This window comes from Cottoperca gobio, chromosome 16, assembly GCF_900634415.1.
Source record: "Cottoperca gobio chromosome 16, fCotGob3.1, whole genome shotgun sequence".
In the NCBI taxonomy this organism is placed as follows: domain Eukaryota; kingdom Metazoa; phylum Chordata; class Actinopteri; order Perciformes; family Bovichtidae; genus Cottoperca; species Cottoperca gobio.
In genome coordinates this window covers 20,334,309-20,353,356 of record NC_041370.1, presented here as the reverse complement: position 1 = coordinate 20,353,356, position 19,048 = coordinate 20,334,309, and positions in this window count along the sequence as shown.

Here is a 19,048-nt window from a genome sequence, read left to right as displayed (position 1 = left end):
GTGATTTAAAAACAACTCGCTAACTAATGTAGACTAGTGCAGGTGGCTGTTTCTTGATTTAATTCAAGAGGTTTGGTGGTTTGGAAATGCACAACATTTGGTTTAAATGACAATTTAATAAGATTTTGGGGGAGCAATGGGCTCTGATATAAATTGAAGAAGCTACCGGGACTTTTGAATCTGTATATATTAAAGCGCTATAAAAGGTAGTAAGAATAAACTGCATGCTGATAATTTCAAACCCCTGATAACGTATTACGTCTGTAACGTTTAATGTTATTGCTCCTCAGTTTCCACTCGATTGGGGAGGTGTTGATGAAACGGGTTCAGCTCACTGATTCTTACAAACAAGTGTAGGACTTTGCTCTTTTAAGTCACATACAAACTTTGCCTTTGCAGCTTTACAAAATGACTTTAAATAGATTGCCTGGATGTTTCCAGGTTCTTCATCAAGGGACAAATATAGTAGTGACCAACATTCGCTCGTGGATTTTTTGGCGGCCCGGGATGAATCATCCCCGCTCTCTGAAGTCCTTTACACAGACCAGGTCCCACTTCAAGGAATGTGTGTGAGTCACTGCCGCTCATCGGACGACTGTCTACGGCTTGCCTGCAGCTTCTCTCGCTGATCACTCCCCGGAGACCCATTCAATCAAACCCCCATATATTTTGTAATTAACTTTAACTGATGACTTTATGCAACAGTTGTGTTTTACTGTCTCCTTTAAATGCCATTTATCATCCTCCAGGTTTGGAGGTCCGAAAAGCGAGAACCTCCCCTCAGCTGAGCCAGTAAGGTCCGACTGAGCCTGTTCTGAGCAATGACCCTGCTTCACACCCCCCCAACCACCAACTATCTCTCTCTCTCTCTCTCTCTCTCTCTCTCTCTCTCTCTCTCTCTCTCTCTCTCTCTCTCTCTCTCTCAGGGTGTCTTATGACTGACCAAGACAGTTTTATTAGCTTCCGACTAACCCGGCAGGAAAGGGGGAGCTTTTGCAGGGTCTTAGCAAACACGCTGGCAGTCGAGGAAACAACTGGCAGAAACATGGAGATTTTCACTGAGAGATTGATGACGGAGCTGAGGGAGGATTGATAAGCAAACTGCCGGGTGGGGCTGAGGGAGTTGTGAGGTCAGGGGACATGAGGAAACAGGGGCTTGAGTGAATGAGAGGAAACGGTGGAGATGCGCCCCATAAAGTTGTTTTTAGCATGGAAATTGTTTGTTTTTTACTTCTCGGTCAGCGAAAAGCAAGCTTAAAATCTATGGTGCTTTACCTTTACAATACACTTTTGATGTAAGCACAATGATCATGTAGGCCACCCCCACCCCCAACCTCCCTGCCCCGAAATTTACTCGAGACATAATTGAGAATGCACTAGTTATATGGGAACACAATTTTGTAGAAGACAGAGTAGAGGAAGAAATGGTATGTTATTTCCATATAAAAACAAAGCCTTGTCTTTACATCCCAATGTCATTCTTCTTGAGCCAAACAATAACTGCTGCTGCCAAGCTGGCTGCTGATTTTACCAGTTTGTCCCCAGATGTCTGGGCAAGCATTGTGTCCTTAAATATTCTTCTTTATCCTATTTTCTTTCCAGGTTCTATTGGAAGTCCATAACACGCAAAACAAATGACCCGGGCCAGGCAGCATATGCAGTCTGAGCTCTGACAAGTCTGTGTGCAGTCAAAGGTTAGATGTTCCAGAAGCCTTTAATCAAGAACTGTTCTCAATTTCCTCCCTCCGTGTTCCTCTTCTTGACCTCTGATCCTCATGGTAAAGTTAGACGTGTACTGTAACACCCAAGACAATGCAACTCTTTAATCTTCTGCTCCTCATTAGAATTACTAATATGTCTGTGGCTGACGAAAGTCGTGTGTGTGTGTGTGTGTGTGTGTGTGTGTGCGTGTGTGTGTGTGTGTGTGTGTGTGTGTGTGTGTGTGTGTGTGTGTGTGTGCATACACTTGCATGCATGCATGCGAGTATGTCTCCATTTGGCCGAGTAGGAGGGAATACTTGAATAACAGCCTAATAAATATCAGGGGTAGGTTTATTGGTTTTGAAGCATATTTGCCGTTTGTTGGGAAACACTAAACCGTGGAAGGTTCCTGGCAAAGTGGCAGGGTGGTGCTCTTTTCTGGGTTACGGAGAAGGCAGAGGAAATCTACTCTGACATTAACAGGCTGCCATAGGAAGTGTTTTTGGATTAAATTAGCATGGCATGAGAGGTTGGCTGGTCTGAGCCAAGGGTGAGGGCACAAGTGTGAGCAAGGTTAGCATTAAGGGGTCTAGAGGTGCACCTTTGTGCTGTTGATAGGTGAAGATGGAACCAGAGAAGGAGATCAGATGGTGAAGGTGTTGGTGCAGCTGCAATCTCTGTAAGAGGTTTCATTATGCCCCGGGCAGCATGGTGCGTCACCAGTCACAGATGACAGAGCTGGAGGATGAATCATGGGATGGATGGACGCCGAGACTTGCCGGTTTTGAGATGCGGGGGAAACGTGGAGAGGGTTGGGGTATGGGTGGGGTAGTGCTTGTTGTTCCTTTAAAGCCTCTTTAAAACTCTTAGGTTCTGGCAGCATATAGGTGTTTGCCGAAGGGAGGATGTGTGATGGGTGAGGACACAGATTCCCTTCTGCTTAAAGGTACCGCTGACGTTTTAGTGCTGTGTGGTAGTAAAAACACCAAAGTTATATGCTGTTTAGATTCTATATGCCATTATCTCCATTTATATACTCTAAAATATTGTAGCAAATAACTCAGGATAAAATTGATTATTGTGCTCTTCAAAAGTATGATAATAGTACACTAAAATATACTATGCCATCCTAAATAATTTTTAGGTTTCTTTCTCCTTATATTGTATATGACATAATGATATAATTTGCGATCTCCTCTTTGACTAATGTTCAATTTTAGCATCTTTTTCATAGACTATAAAAAGTTGAAGTCACCGTGATGACATCAATTGGTTTGTGGACTACTGTTTTGAATGTTGGCATTCAAGTGAACTAGAAGTGACTTGAGCGGATAGGGATGTCACAATAACAAAAACTCTAATAGTCGATACCAATACCAGAGAAATTCAACGATTCTCGACACCCAATTAGATACCAAGGTAAAATAACCTTTTGCTCAGCCCAGAGTAAGTCTCAGGTCTGTTATTCCATTCAAGCTGCTTACATGTATGTTTCCCGAGAGACAAGAAATCTGCGAAAGACTCACTGCTGCTCGATAAGTTCTTTGCACGACAATAACTGATGGAGAGTCAGATGTGAGTATGAACCTTCTTTCGACAACTCAGAATTTCTCATATCTGGATTATGGCGACTGGACAGCAAGAGGGTGTTGAGAAAGATTTCATAAAACAATCATCCTGAACGTGTAAAAGTGATGCAGACATGTCCACCCATCCGCTATGAATAATCTTTATTTTTTTATTACTTTTATTTAAACGTTGCACATTTCTTGTAAAAACTGGATACTTTTACAGCTTCAGGCCGCTAGACGTTATTCAAATGAAAAATCTGGGCAGCAAAACATCACTCTTCTGTGGAACTACTCACAACTTATTGACATGATGCAACATGTGATGGTGGTCGTCGGTAGGCATTTTCATTTTAAGGGGTCATAAGACAAAAAGGTTGGCAACCACTGTTGTAAAGTATCTTGCATAGGTTAATTGTTTTTTCTTTAATACAGTAGATGCACTGTTGTAATTCTGCACTACTATTGCTGACCCTTTATTGGCTTTAAGTTTGATTCCCTACTTTCAAGACAACCGAGGTGATACCATTCATTTCCATTTGGTCATACCACTACTATACCAAATCAACTATAACATTCAACTTTGTTATACTTGATAGATAACGCATCACAAAAAGTACTTGGGATTTATACATTTCCCTCCGATTATGTAAAAATGTCACCTACTGTCACTTCTCAAACATTGACTGAGTTCAACTATTTACACACACATCAATTTTCTCTGCTTTAACTGAACTTTGAATTTTCATTGTTCAACCAACATTTCAAATTTCATCTCTTACTCTTCAATTTACACTTCAACTACTTTTAGTGCTTACCGGTCAACTGACACTTTAATTACTTTCATGGTATAGATGTTGACTGACATTTCAGGATCTTCTCTTCCACATCAGATTACAATATCATTTATTCTGGTCTTAATCTTCAACGGTTAATTTACCTACTTTCATTGCTACAAACTCTACTTCCTGCAAGACCTAAACTGATTTCAACTATTTTCAGCTCTCGACCTTCAACTGAAACCCCAGTTCCTTTCACTGCTTACACTTCAACTGACACTTCAAACTAGTTTTGTGCTTTAACATCAACCAAGACATTTGGACTTTTGGACTCACAGCTTTCACTGAAAAAGCTTTTTCTTCAGAACATTTAATCTTCTCTATTTTGTTCAAATTACATTATCACTGTGTGGTAATGCAGCTAGAAGCAGGACCACATTGATTCTCTTTGGTGATGCTTTCAAAGGTACTGACATCCAAATTGAGATTTTGTCTGAATAAAAGTATTGCAATAAGCTATTTTGTCAATAGATTGCAATTTGTTATTTTCTGCTGAAATTTGTCCTAAAAAAAGTAAATTCTGACAACCTGTACATATATATGTGTATATGTATATGTAGATGGATATTTTTCTCCCACTGTTGCAAACATTTCATGGACATTCCATAACCAGATGTTTGTACCTGCGCAGTGCTGAGTCGCTCCTGTGACCAGGTGACTTCCTGACCTCCATAATTTATCGTTCTTTACTTCCTGCAACTTGGAGAGAAACTTTCATTTTTTTCCCGTGAATTTTAAGAAGGAGGGAAGTGAGTTCCAGCTCTTTGTCCTTGAAAAAGGGTCACAAAACCTGGAATGCACAGGAAGGAAGTCACAGAAGCAAGGCTATCTGTACTCACCCCCTTCCTTTACTTCCCTCCTCCTTTGTTTCCCGCTCTTTCTCTCTCTGATAAAGGAGAGAAGGGATGATGGAGCATTGAACAAGTTGAGCCCTGGGGTGGGGGGTATGTGCGATATAAGTGCACATGTGTGTGTGCATGTATGTTGTGGGAGTGTTAAGCGTTTCAGAGGCGGCGGTCTCCCCTCCCGGGCTGTCTCTCATCACACCGTTGACCCCCCAGGAAGCTTTAGATGTCGTCTGGCTTCATAATTCTCTTATCGAGCTAATCTGGGAGATAAGGAAGGGGGAGTTGAAAGTGTAAACCCAGCACCGCGGCCCTGGAATCCAGTTGCAGCGGCTTCATTCTTTACCTGCCTGCCTGGGAGACTTGTTAACTTTGTGTGTGCTATGCCCATGTATGCAGTGCACTGCATGGAGACTGCTAGCTTTTGTTTGTATGTGTGTGTCCATGTGTGTGTGTGTACACCTCCCCCCCTCGTACTGATATGGTTGCCCCCCACATGCAGGTCTGCTGGAGTATGATTGATCTGGGCAGAGGTAGTGGTCACATCCTGAACTGGAGTTGATTTCCTCTCCTCCCCAAATACAGACCTGGTGTTTATCATAGGCTCAGTGTCATGTTTGTATGTTTTCATAGATCAGCGCTGTTATGGGCGGCAGTAGGAGGGTAGAGGAGGTGGGATTGGGCCTGAGAAGAGGAAGAGGAAAGGAAAAAAATCTGTCTGAAATCAGAGAGTACTTTCCCTCGCTGTCTTTCCCTCTTTCAGGCATAAATCTCCAGGCAGACGGAGCGGATGCAGCTACTTGGGAAAAGTGCTAATTAAACAACTGTGATCAAAAAGTTTTGGATCAAATCCAGAAAATATATATAAGATGCCTGTTCTCTTTGTTACATACAAAAATACACCCAGTCTCAACTGATGTATGAATCAGTTTGTTTGCTTTATAAAAAAAGGACAGTACAGACAAATCATGAACTATTCAGATAGTTTTGATGTCTGTAACTTCAGATCTTTAAAAAAAAAGGTTTCATATCTTTCATAATACAACATTAACATCATACTAACATTGTACTCTTCAGGTTTGTTGCTAAGTGTAATAACATTTTGCATGACACAGTTTTCCTATGCAATGAGGAATGATACTAATAATACTAATAATACGAAATAATATTAAAAAAGATTCAAAGTTGTTAATTAGTCACATACAGTACACACAAAAAATGCAATGTGGCTACTCTTAAGACTAATGTGGAAAATGAGTATTAGAAACATTAAATATAAAGGAAAAACAAATAAAAAATATATACGAAGTTGAAAATGTACAATTTCACAATTTGAGGTCATACCACATAATTTAGTAAATACTTAAGTGCAAATATCCTGTGTAATGCAAAAATATTCACAAAGGACAATGTGCTGCACACGATGTGCTTACTTTGGTTTCCCATACCAAATATAATGGTTACTGGACTTACAAAAAGTGCAAACAATCATGGGGACACAACTCCAAACAGCAAGAATCTTGTAAGTACATTAACTTCAAATAGGTGAAATCCTGTAAGTGCAGAACAATAGCTTCAAATAAGCCAACCAAAAGTGCAACACACAGAAACAATAGTATACCAATTCAACTATTAGCTACAAATAAGCCAAACCAATATAAGTGCAACATACAAAGAACAGTTTTATTTAGTTATTTTTTTACGTGTAGCACTTGACACTGTGTTCCAAGGTCTCAACAATAATTTAGTGAGTACAATGTTATCATAAGTGACTGAAATACAGTCCAAACTATGAAAATAAGACCCAAACTTTAATAAAACTGGTATTATCCTTTAATATGTGGTCTCTTGTAAATACATGTGGGCTAATTGGGCACACTTTAATGCAATACTCAATAATAAATAACTTCATCAACATCATATCAGTCGGTGTCTATCACTTTAAATATATTAGGTAATAGCAACTGAGGGTGCAGTGGTAGTAATTAAAGTGACAGCACAATAGTGATAGTAGTACTTGTAATATACAGTATAGTTGTGGTTGAAGCAGATGTTCTCCACTTTAAACTGAAATATATTGTGGAATAAACACTATATTTCTGATCATTCTGGGACATGTTCTTTTGCAATGAATATCCTTTGCCCCCACTTCACCCAGTCTATATGACTGCAGGCTGTTCAATGTTTTCCTCTATACATGCTTCACACTCTTCCTGCCCTCTGTGTAATTTGCCAGAGTAGTTTCCTGTGCTTCACTATTCTGAATCACTGGCTGGCTGCTCCGCCAACAGCAGTATGACGTGCTTTCAGTAATAGATGGCTTCTTTTTGGGTAATTAATAATCAAAGGTGTAATTTAGATGCCCTGGGTTTACAGCACTCTTAATAAAGTTTCATACTCCCAAACTCCCCCGGGAAATATGACTCATACACTGAACACGTTCTTGGTTTGTATCATTCTGTTATATGTTGCCTTAACTTAACTCTAGTATTCCCCTCTGATGTATTTGATTTCTTAGACGCTAAATACCTTATACTCCATTTTCTGTGGTGATAGAGGTGTAAATGTGAATTTTGCATTATAAAAAACACCTCCTGAATTCCACTTATGGTCATGATTTATTGATGACATTGTGAACTCTCTCGCTGCATCTGTCTGTCTTTCTTCTTCCTCCGCAGTGTCCTCTGGCCGAGCTTTAGATTATAGAGCAGGCTGGCTAGAGCTTCTCAGGGATATCACAGGAATTGAGTAATCGCATGGCATGACAAGATCCTGCCCTCTAATTATCCTCCGACAATGTTTGCTGTGGCGTTTCTTTTTTCCCCTCCGTCTGTGTTTTCTTTCTATACATTTTTTTCTCTCTCTGCTGTGTTGTCACTGTCTAGTCCCTTTCATCTGTGTTCTCAGCTGATTGCGGGACGGTGTGAATTGGAGGGTAGAATGCGTTCAATGACCAAATGACATGCCATCACTTTACACGCCACTCTCTTCTCCATGTAATGACTCTTCAAGCCTTCAGCCACGTCCCCACAGGCCAAACAGACTGGCTGTACCATCATCTCCGGCACTATTTAATCTCTGTGATTCATTTCTGACAAGTCAAAGCATAAATGCTCACCTTTCAACTCAGGTAAACACTGCAAGGAGGATGTACTTTAGAGTGAAATACAAGCATTGAGTAGTAATGTGTTGAATAATGCCTTACAGAGTATTATTACTTATAGCTGCATGAGTAGTGTTAAATGTTAATTTTAGTATCAGTAATACAAAATAGTTCATTAAAGTTGAACAAAACGTATTCAATTATTTTAATATTGGTATATCATAGACCAGGCAACGGGATGGGTAAAAAAACACAGGACTGTCACCCAGGAGACCACTGTTCATGTCCTATGTGACAACAAAAGTCAACGTTGACTTATTAGTTATGTAACAACTTTCCCTATTTCAACCAAAACCAAAATCTTTTCCTAAATCTAACCAGACTGATTGTTCATTGTCAAAGTTGAATACTGTGCAGTATTAGCTTTTTAATTTATATCTTATTAAACGGTATATTTAGACATACTGTAGGACAAATATAAGTGTATGGTACATTTTGAGCGTATTGCGTGTGAAGCAGAAAACTACAACATTTTTACACCGTTAGACAACAAAAAGATCATTGTGGATGCATGTTGGGATGGATGGTACATTGCCAAACTGTGTTTTAGATTGATATGTGATGTTTGTACAGTTGAAAAAGGCAGTGTTTTTAGTAATGTTCAGTTGTGTCTGCATCTGTAAATATTAAAGTGTCATCTGCATACAAGTAGAATAAACGTGTCATTTAAACCAAACCTTTTTTGCGCCACGGTGACGAAATGACAAAATATAATGATACGACCGGCATAAAAACAAATATAAAGTGCATAAAAAACTCAGCATTACGCTGAATTAGTGGGATCCCTGAGCCTGTGTCTCTGCAACGAGCCGGTCCAATATAGGGGTATAAATTCTTCACCAATAGTAAAAGGTTTCTTCGCCTTAGCGATACAGTTAGTCACTAAGTATGACTCTCTCAGAGCATTCACATTTGTTGATGTGGTGTCCATCAGTAGTTACTTCTGTCCTTCTTGTTCATGTTTTTTTCTTTCGATAAACTTGTCTTTTAATGCCGGGTGCTTGGTCTCCATGTGCCGAAGCCGTTTTGAAGGCTCCGTTGCCTCTTTGCGAGCCTGTGTATTATGCAGAGCGACGCATGAGAATCACCTGTAGCGATAAACACGCATTTTAAGTAGGACTCCTGATATTGTCTTTTAACTGCAGCTTTCTTTTTCTTGGAAGTTGTAGGCTCTTCTTCTTCTGTCTCCTCATTGGGTCTTTTCCCCTTTCCAAAAAAGCTCTTTAAAGACGCTTTTTTTCTACTCATTCTTTGCTTGTGGGCTTCATTTTTAAGTAAAATATGACATGACTGAGACGAGCGTCTTGACCTATGGTCTTGACATGCGTCAAGAGACACAAACGCACAGATGGATATATCCGGTCATTTTTCAAAATAAAACCTCTTTCAAAATAAAATATTTCTTTTTTAATTCTTTCTGTGCGGCCCAGTACCAAATTACCCACGGACTGGTACAGGTCCGCGGACCGGTGGTTGGGGACCACTGATTTAAATGAGCTTGTATAGTATATGTTTCTTAAAATCTGCTGTGTATGTGCTGTGCCTTTAAAGAAATCTATAACAGGACGTCATCATCCATTCCCAGTCAGTACCAGATTTTGTCTTTATTCTACATTTTAATTAAAAAAGATTAAATTAAAATTCATAAATTTTAAAATGTTTTGTCCTTAATTTGGGATTGTATGTTTTTCCATATTTAACCTCATGTCTAATAGTGGTAATTTGGTTGAATGATGTATATTACAATGTGACTTGCGTTTGCGTTGCATTAGGCCTTGCTTAAGATTGTAGTGAACCTACCGAGCCCTCTCTTTTTTAGTGGTTTCTTATCCTCTTGCCCAGTATTAGGTTCATATCCTATAACTATGTCTTCTCTGGTATATAATTAGTTTCATTTGTATGTGTGTATACAAGTTTTTGTTTATTACAAGTGACAGAAGCTCTCTTTCTTCCACTGTTTGATGCTGCAACTTTGGAAAGCATTTGCTGAAAATGGAAAACCTTGTTAGACTTATGGTTGCATTTATCTCACCATCTTTGGAAGACTGTATTGATCCCATGCCAGGAAACGTAAAACTCCACTCGAGTACATTACCTGTGGCACGACATTATTTTCACTGTACATCGCACCATAGCAATCTAATGAATCCACGTCGAATACCCAAAATGTGTATTATGGATGCTTTTCCCCAATACTCACTTAATCAGGAATAATGTGATTCACGTCAGCCATATGTTTCTCATGAAGTTGAGTCTTGAGGAATGCGGATTTTGGTGAGAAGCTGCTATGATTTGTGAGGTGTGTGTGGTGGAAGGACAACACGAGGATGGGATCCTGCAGGGGGATTTCACCCTCTGCACAAGCACGATGCTCCCAACCTGTTTACATACAGCAGGTCCCTCCTCCCTTTTTTTCACAGTTTTACACCCACTTACTTAGCCATGTGTTTCAAATGTAGCGTATGTCTATTTCCGTGTTTATGCACACGCATGCATGCATGCAGTATTTGCTCTTGGCAGCTACAATGTATATGGGCCAAATATCTACACGTTTCCCAGGCTTTCAGGCCAAGCCTAGTCCCCACAGTGCGACCCCTGACACATGGGTCCCAGCCCATTTTGAGCTCATATAGGATGAGGCAATGCAGGACCTGGGGAAGTTAGCAGTGAGCAGACACTCGTCGGAGCGAGGACAGGCCCCCTCTTTCTCTCTCTTCCTTTCTCTGTCTTTCGCACAGACAGACGGCGGGGAAACACATTGCCTCGCTGACAGAGTTAGTTGGATTGGGACTCTGTCCTCCTCTTCCATGTCTCCCAAATGGTCAACACTTTGGACCACACAGAGGGAGAGAGAGAAGCTGTGAGTGAGGGAGGGAGTGGTGGTGATGATGAGACCTTCCCTGCTTGCCACACGCCTCAGTCGACTCCAAATCAGAGCCTGGACTGCGGTGGGCCTCTGAGCTGCAGGGACGTCTCTGTTAAAGTCTCTCTCTGATGCTAATGGCTTCCCCAGCTCCACAGCTGAGCTGTAGGGACAGTCTGAGGCTCAGCTGAACTAGAATAGAGCATCCAGGGTAAAATAGCAGTGGGATACAACTTATAAGATTTTTGCCTCCTGGTAATAATGTTAAAGATTTTCACATAATTAAAGTTTTCCTTTTTTTTGTTTATAACTTTAGTGGTTTACTAAATAGCCACTGAACAAAAAGTGTCACAGTAAGAATACATTTACCAAACTACCATAGAATGAAAACCGGCAGACTGTTGTGTTGGCCCTTAATGGCACATGACATACAGTATGTCCATGCATCGATATTACCATGCTTTACAAGTGAGTGACTCAGTTACCATATGTAAAAACATCAGGGCACTTTATCGCATATTTCCTATTTAGTATTATTTTCTCCATACCTCCCAAAATCGTTGTTCTGGTTGATATGATTTCTTTTGTTTTGGTGGAAGACGCAACACAAGACAAGATGCAAAACATTTATGAATCTGTTGTCCTAATCTCAAAAGTTGTTCCTTCAAATAGGCCTGCTGATCATGGTGGCTTGGCTGACAGCTAAACATCCTTCTGTCACCTTTTACATTTTTGTTCACATTTGTTTGTACACATACTGTTTTAGCTGAAGCATCACTAGATTAGCTTCTTCTCTGTGACCAAACAAACATGTGCTACTGTTGATCCTCCTTCTAAGCGCTGTGGTAAAGTTCCACTTGATGTTGGGAAATAACTAACCTTTGATACCAGAGATCATTGAAAAAACAGCTATTTTAAGCAGGTTGTCAGATTTTCACAAGAGAAGCTGTTTGTTGACGTTTTCTGAAAAGGTGCAGGTCATGGAAGTTCGTTAATACATTGTTATTTTTGTTTATATTTATATTACCTAAATTGTTAGCCTCGGTGGCTTCTAGATGGCGACAGGAACGATAAGATTGCCGTTGCCTAGGTGCAGTGTTCTCAAGACTTGAACGCTAAGCATATCATGTTCATGACTTTCCATGTCGTAAACCACGAGCTCACAAGTTTCATTTGAAAGGAGCATAGAATAACACACCACATCGAAAACAGCAAATAAGAGAATGGTGTCAGCCAAATGTGCAGTTACTGATAACAATACAGCAATTTCTCCATATACTGAAGCTGAAGCTACGTTTCTTTAGTGTTGTGTGGGTGTGAAGAGCTAGACCTTCTGGAAATGTTTCAGGTCTAACAGATCCAATTCCAGCCTGCTGCATACCTTCCCATTCTCTCAATGCTTTACCCTTTATAGTCTATTCCTTAACTTGGGCATGACTGGCACAGATCAAGCACACTCAGATCTTTGCACTTTTGTTTGTCTACATAAAACACTGGCAGCACAGGTTGGACCCTGTCCTTAGTTTTGGTCCAGCTCTGTGACTGAAGCCAGAGCTCGACCCTGTGTTCCCAGTAGGTACACAGCAGAGGGAGGGATAGACGCATACGTGTGTGTGTGTGCTTCTAGCCTCACAGAGGATCCCAGAGACCCCACCCTTTGACTAAAATGCCACAATTAGTGCAAGTGCAGCCTGGCTCATATCACACGGTGCGTTTGTAATTGTTTAAGAGTTAAACAACCTCAGTTTGTAAAGAGCTCCGTCAGGAGGGGCCGAACAGAGAGGCTTTAGCTATTTCTCAGTGGTCTAGTTGATATCCTTGACCCTGAGCATTATTCTACGTCTCTGTTCGTTACACCAGGAGATAAATACCACCAATCAAATTGTACAACAGAGGTTAAAATTGGAGAATTCCTTTTCTATTTAGTAATATCTTCTCCCACAGAGGGGGATCATTGTAGAACTCACAAAGCCAGAGTGCTGGCTGGATTGTGTCCGACAGCCCATAAGATCTCATGGCCTTACCTTCAAGACCTCTATACATCTGTCCCGTCACCGGTCCCCCCACCCCCCAAACCATATTATATGCTCCTCGTTGACCCAAGAGGATCAGGGATCTGCTCTTAATCACATGTCCACTCTTTATAAGCTCCCTGTCTTATTAAAGCACCTCATAGCTGTATTTAGGGGCTATAAATCATATTTTGTAATATAGGTGGATGGGGGGGACCATTGGCGAGGAGTGCAGTGGTGTGTGTGTCTTGATATGAAGCCGTCTCATTTTCACCCCAGGGGACCCCAGGGAAGACTGAGACACACACACAGAAACACACACACACCTACACACCTACACACACACACACACACACACACACACACACACACACACACACACACACACACACACACACACACACTCACAGAAGTATGTATCATTAAGGGCTGAAAGAAGCCAATCCTCTGATCAAAGAGCTGCTGCCATGTGGAATTTAGTTTGTTTTACTGTATCATTATTTGTAAGGGAGACATTGTGGTACAGTCAGTGTGTGTGTGAGTGCACAGGCATGTGTATTGCTGTTGTCAAGTGAAAATATCAAAGCTCTGATTCTGGGGATTTTTATGTTTTATAACATAATTTAAGGGATTTTATCTTCCCCTGTAAGGTTAGAGAAAGTTCACAACCTGATGATATTTTCCTTGTCATAAAAACAAAGATCCTTTCTACATCATCCTGTTCATGAAAGTTGAAATAACCTCTATGACCGTCTTCCTGTAGAGGCAAAGGTAGAACCACTTGAAGCTTGGAAGGTGGGTTGGACGGTTTGACATACAAAGTGTTTGACACCTGCGACCAAATGTGAATTAGTCTGGAACCTTTCAGTTCATTTTGTGACTAAGGGGCATCATCAACTGGTTATCAACATGTGACATAGCGCTGTGCGACCAGTGACCAGCTCCGCCCGGAGGAAATGGCGAATCACAGCACGCCTGAGCGAAGGAAACATGGAAACAGACTACAGCGTGCAGAGTTGAGATGGGATATTATGAGCTGGTGTATTAAACTTTTGCCAAACCCTGTCCAAAGTACAGCAAACACTTTCTTCTCAAGAAAAGCTTTAAGTGCATCTAATCGTTCTTATTTTAGCAAAAATACACCGTTCAGTTCAGTCAATACTGACGCAACAGAACGTTCCACATGAGCTGCAGCCATCTTGGTTGTTTTCGGCACTCCTCTTTATGATCTTCGTCTCAAACACGCGCCTTATTACATAAACAGATTTTGTCCAAAGCAGAGGGCGACGAAACACATCAGCCAAAGCAAATATAACATGAGCTTGCAAATTTGTCTGGTTTCCAGGCAAGGGACATGACTCAAAGGATGTCAATGTCGGTGGGTCGATCCACAAGTCATTTTCAATGCCGATGAAATTAAGATACAAGTCGACGCCCAACACTCAACGTGACGTGTTACAAATCAAAGTTGAGCTGGCTTCAAGAAGATGGTGAAGTGTCAACCAATCATAAGTTTTTGTTTCACCATTTCCCCTTCTCTCTTCCCACAGTTCCTGTTACAGTCTGTCAAAGAAATGAAAGAAAAACGTCTTGCCCTTAGCCAGTTCCTAGTGCTATTTAACTACATAACTACGTCAACGAGCGTTTGAGTAACACTTCAACGGCGACTCTGCGACAAAGAAGCCGGCAGTGCTTGGCTGTTTTGTGGTTGTGTTGCTCGTAGTGCCACTAGCGTAGCTGTAGACCATGCTTTTCATGGCCATGATCTTATCTCCTAATCTGCAATGGTAAAATGTGCCAGCGGAATCTTTTTGGAAGTTTACCAGAGACTTTTGTTTGGATTTGTATTATTATTCATGACCATATTTATGTGTGATACAGCCATCTTCACTTCAAAAAACAATCCATAATCATTGTATTATTAATGAGGTAACAGACAAAAGATTTGGCAGACAATCATTTATTATCTGGTTAACAAATCATTTTGAATTAATACCATTTCAAATATTAATTTTTCAATATTGGTGCAAAATAGAAGCCTGGACTTGTTGTGAACCAGCTATCGATTATGGCAGGTAAGAAGCAGAGAGAAGTTGGCTGGTAAGGAGGGAAGGTGGGTTTTGGGGATGGAGACTGCTGTAAATGTGGGAAAGTTGACGTATGGTTAGCCTACTTTTTAATGTTATTACTCAGAGGGACGGTTCCCTTCCCACTGTGGTGATCCAGCCTCCTCTCTGTTTGCTTAGCCGAGTGGTTCCATATGGAAGAACACATCAGTGCAGCATCTGGCACCACAGAGAAAGAGAGGAGACAAACAGGTCTGAAGCAGGACACGTGTGTTCACAGCAACTACCCACTACTGTATACAAGTCCTCATGTCAGCTGTAAGACCTATGACTGTTCTGTGTCAAGGTGATGGTTTACTTACATTTTTTGGTATGACAAATCAAACAAATAGGAAATACAAAGGGTTGTGCAAGGTCTGCCAAATGCTGAACAATTGCCTGGTATCATTTGGAAAAGGCGCTGCAGGTTTTAAGTGCACTTATTAACACTTCCTTACACAGGGAATGTTCCCTAAAGTAAGGAAATGCTGTTTTATGAACCTCCTTATAGTACGCGGAAACACGCACACACACCAGAAGGCAAAGGGCTCTTTGGAGAAAAAACACATTTAAACAATTATCAGGCTACCGTAAGTCCATGGTGCATAAAGACGCATCCTAAATTGCAGTGCTTAAACTGCCTAAGAAAATGTGTAGATTCCCGAAGGAAGGAACATGTTGAGCATGACATAAACAACAGCCTCAGGCTTAGCTCTGGCTTTTCTTATGGTGGGGTGTGAATGGAAAGTAGTTACTCATTGAAGCGGGTGTTGTTTGATGAAATCAAGGTGAGAACTGCCTCTCTTTGTTAGTTTGTTCATATGTCCGTCACATGGGATCTCTCACATGCTGCTGATCGCATTTCAACAAAACCTGATTGATGTTTATTCATGTTAACAATTGTATTTAAGAATTTCCAAGAGTCACAAAGATGCCCCATTTGTTACTGATTGGCTCAGTGGGACACTATGGTCACGTTAACCATTACCTTGTTTAACGTTAACATTTCTGTTCATGCTAGAGATCAAATTCTCTCTGGCTCTGTACTGGACATACGCACATTACTAACAATATGACACTTTAGTTTATGAACACTTTACAGGCGAATAGCGTCTGTCAGTGGTGGAAGTACTCAGATCACTCACTCAAGTAACCATACTTTATTACATTACAAGTAAAGGTTCTGCATTCAAAATTGTACCAATAGAACAAATGTATCATCAGCAGTGTATTTAAAGTATCACAAATAAAAAGAGGTCAGATTGAGCGTTATATTATATATCATATTGTTAAATAATTGATTTGTAAGGGACATGCTAGTTGGTAAAGCTGGAGCTCATTTTTAACTACTCGTATTTAAATCATTAAGGGGAGAAAGTACAGGTTACAAAATGTAATTCCATTTTGTAATTCACTATGCAATTGGAATAGGGTAAAATGTTTAACTAATGCGTATCACCATGAAATGTCCCTTGTTGATTACTTACTTTAAGACGATTATTTAAAGTGTTGCAAGTTTAAAAGAATCTTATGTTTAAATATGAAAATGAGGCATTATCTAAAACTAACTTTTGGTGAATTTAGGAGAAATCTAAAGACGCAAAGAGACACAGCGAGTAAAATAAACATCTACATGTGTATTTTGAATGTTTTCTTTCCACTAGTCTGAAAGAAGACATGACATGGATGCAAAATAACACAACATCTCGAAATTGACCGAAGCATGAAAAAAAAAAGTATTTGTATTGCATGTAGTGTCTCACCTTAAACATCAACTAAAACTATGAGTATAGTTGGAGAATTAAGTAGCATATAACGGTACAGTAGAGCAGTAGGAGCCCAGTACTTGTGTAAATGTACTTAGTTACAGTCTTTTTCTTTTACTAGAACAATACGTTCATATGTTGACTTTCGCGTGGCTTTGAGCTGTCATCATGTATAAATCCAATGTGTTTGTGCAGCCCAACACAGCGAGGAGGATTATTACCAACAGTAGAACTCTCATCCTTCAACATCCAAACATTCCTCATCCCGTGGAGAGACGGCTTTGGGTGTTGGAGAGGAAGTTAAACAATGACTCACTTCACTGACAGACAAGAGCAAATCGATATCACATGTCAGAGAAAAGTTTTCGTAGAAGCATTTACCTGGATGCTTTTCTCTCTGAGTTTAAAACACTTGTGAGAATTGATATCGGCGGTTATTACATTTACACTTATTACATTGTAGCACTGAACATGCAGCTATTGTTAGCTGTTAACCAGGGACCTCCCTTGGTCCTCTTTGCCCCCCTCTTAGTTCCCCTTTCCTCGCCTCATGTGGGCCACGGCTTCTCACCACCTCTTTTTTGGGGAGGGGGGTGAAGATGGGGCTTTTTTGGGGGGGTGTAGATGTTGTTAACCCTTGTTTCACACCAGCTGCTCAATACGGGAGGGTCACAGTTCAGCCTGTTGCAAACTTAATATACCTCAGGTGTTCTTAATTTCTACACCGCTCGCCCCCTTTAACTTGGACATACACTGGCCGTACTGTGACCGTGTTTCTGTAACGGCGTTTTGTTACAGCAGGGAGGCAGAACACTGACGGGGTCACTCAAAACAGGGAATTATTGTTGGAAGAAATGCTGCACAGATCGTCAAATCCCATATAATGCATTTTATACCGCAAAATATAAAATAAGTATTTTCTGAAATAAAACTCTCTGACTGTGTGGCACAGTAAATCCGTCACGGTCTTTGACGTGTCTTTCATTTGACTGTAATACAACTACCTTACTGTAACTGCTTTTATTGAGCGTAAATGTCTCAACGCCGCCACAGACTGTGCACAGTAGATGGTAAACAAGCTTTCAACTCCAGGATCAACTTGTCAATCAAAAAGCTCCTCCTGTGCGTGGCTTGTATTTTAAGTCCGCTCTGCCTTCCCTCCGTGTTGCGGTGCTCGATTCACACTTACGTCAGTCTGATGAAGAAAAGGGCAGGAGCTTGTTGGCTGAAACATCTGTCTGTTGCTCAGAGGAAAAAAGAGCGTTTCTGCTTTTCTTATCGTCAAACCGACGTAGTTATAAATATAAATATATACGCCTACATCTAAAGCCTTCGCAGTCGTTGTTATGGCAGTGGTGACGGAGCAGGAGGGGCTCGGCTAAGAGTGTACAATCATTGACCCTGGAGATACGGCCACCATTATCTCACCTCTAATTGTTGATTGATCTAAGTGGCCCTGGATAGACGGGTTCCACAAGCTTTTTTTCCCATGCAGATTAAACCGTACTGCTTAGAGTTGTTTCAAACAACATGGTTGCTGGAGGGTCAGAGGGCAACTGCATACTAGTGGCTAATGGTAGCAAATAATGTCAATCATGCCAAATGAGCCACTGGTGAGACTTGCTGCTGCTTCTGACTGGAATTCGAGGAATGAGCTCACTGGATGAAGGCTGTTCTCAGGGACGAGGGCAAAACCTTTTTATCTCTGTGCTTTGATATCTCTCCTTCGCTCTGTTTTTGTAAGAAATAAACACATGATCTCCATTTCAGACTTGTTTAACTCATCTTTCTCTGTGTCCTCATGCCCCATATATAAAACAGACAACGTTGGAGTGAGTCATGGTGTCAGACTGTTTTTCATTAATGGCTTAAAACTGGAGTTCGTGGATGATGAATCGTACGTCATATAATGGCTGTGCTTCACACACGAGGGTTTAATCTCACCTGTGATGTCCTGTTTGTCCCCTCAGAGAATGTACGTGTGTAATACAGTGTCTGGTACAGCTCATCCAAACACTTCAGCAGGGAGAGTAATCATTGAAGCTCAACCTTTTACTTGCAGGATGTTTTTAGACAAGCTACCAGTGTGGCTCCATGCGATGAAATAGGTAATAAAATTCATGTTAATCTCAGGATAAATATTAATAACTTTGGTGAGGCCTTGTCGGTTCATCTTGCACCCTCAT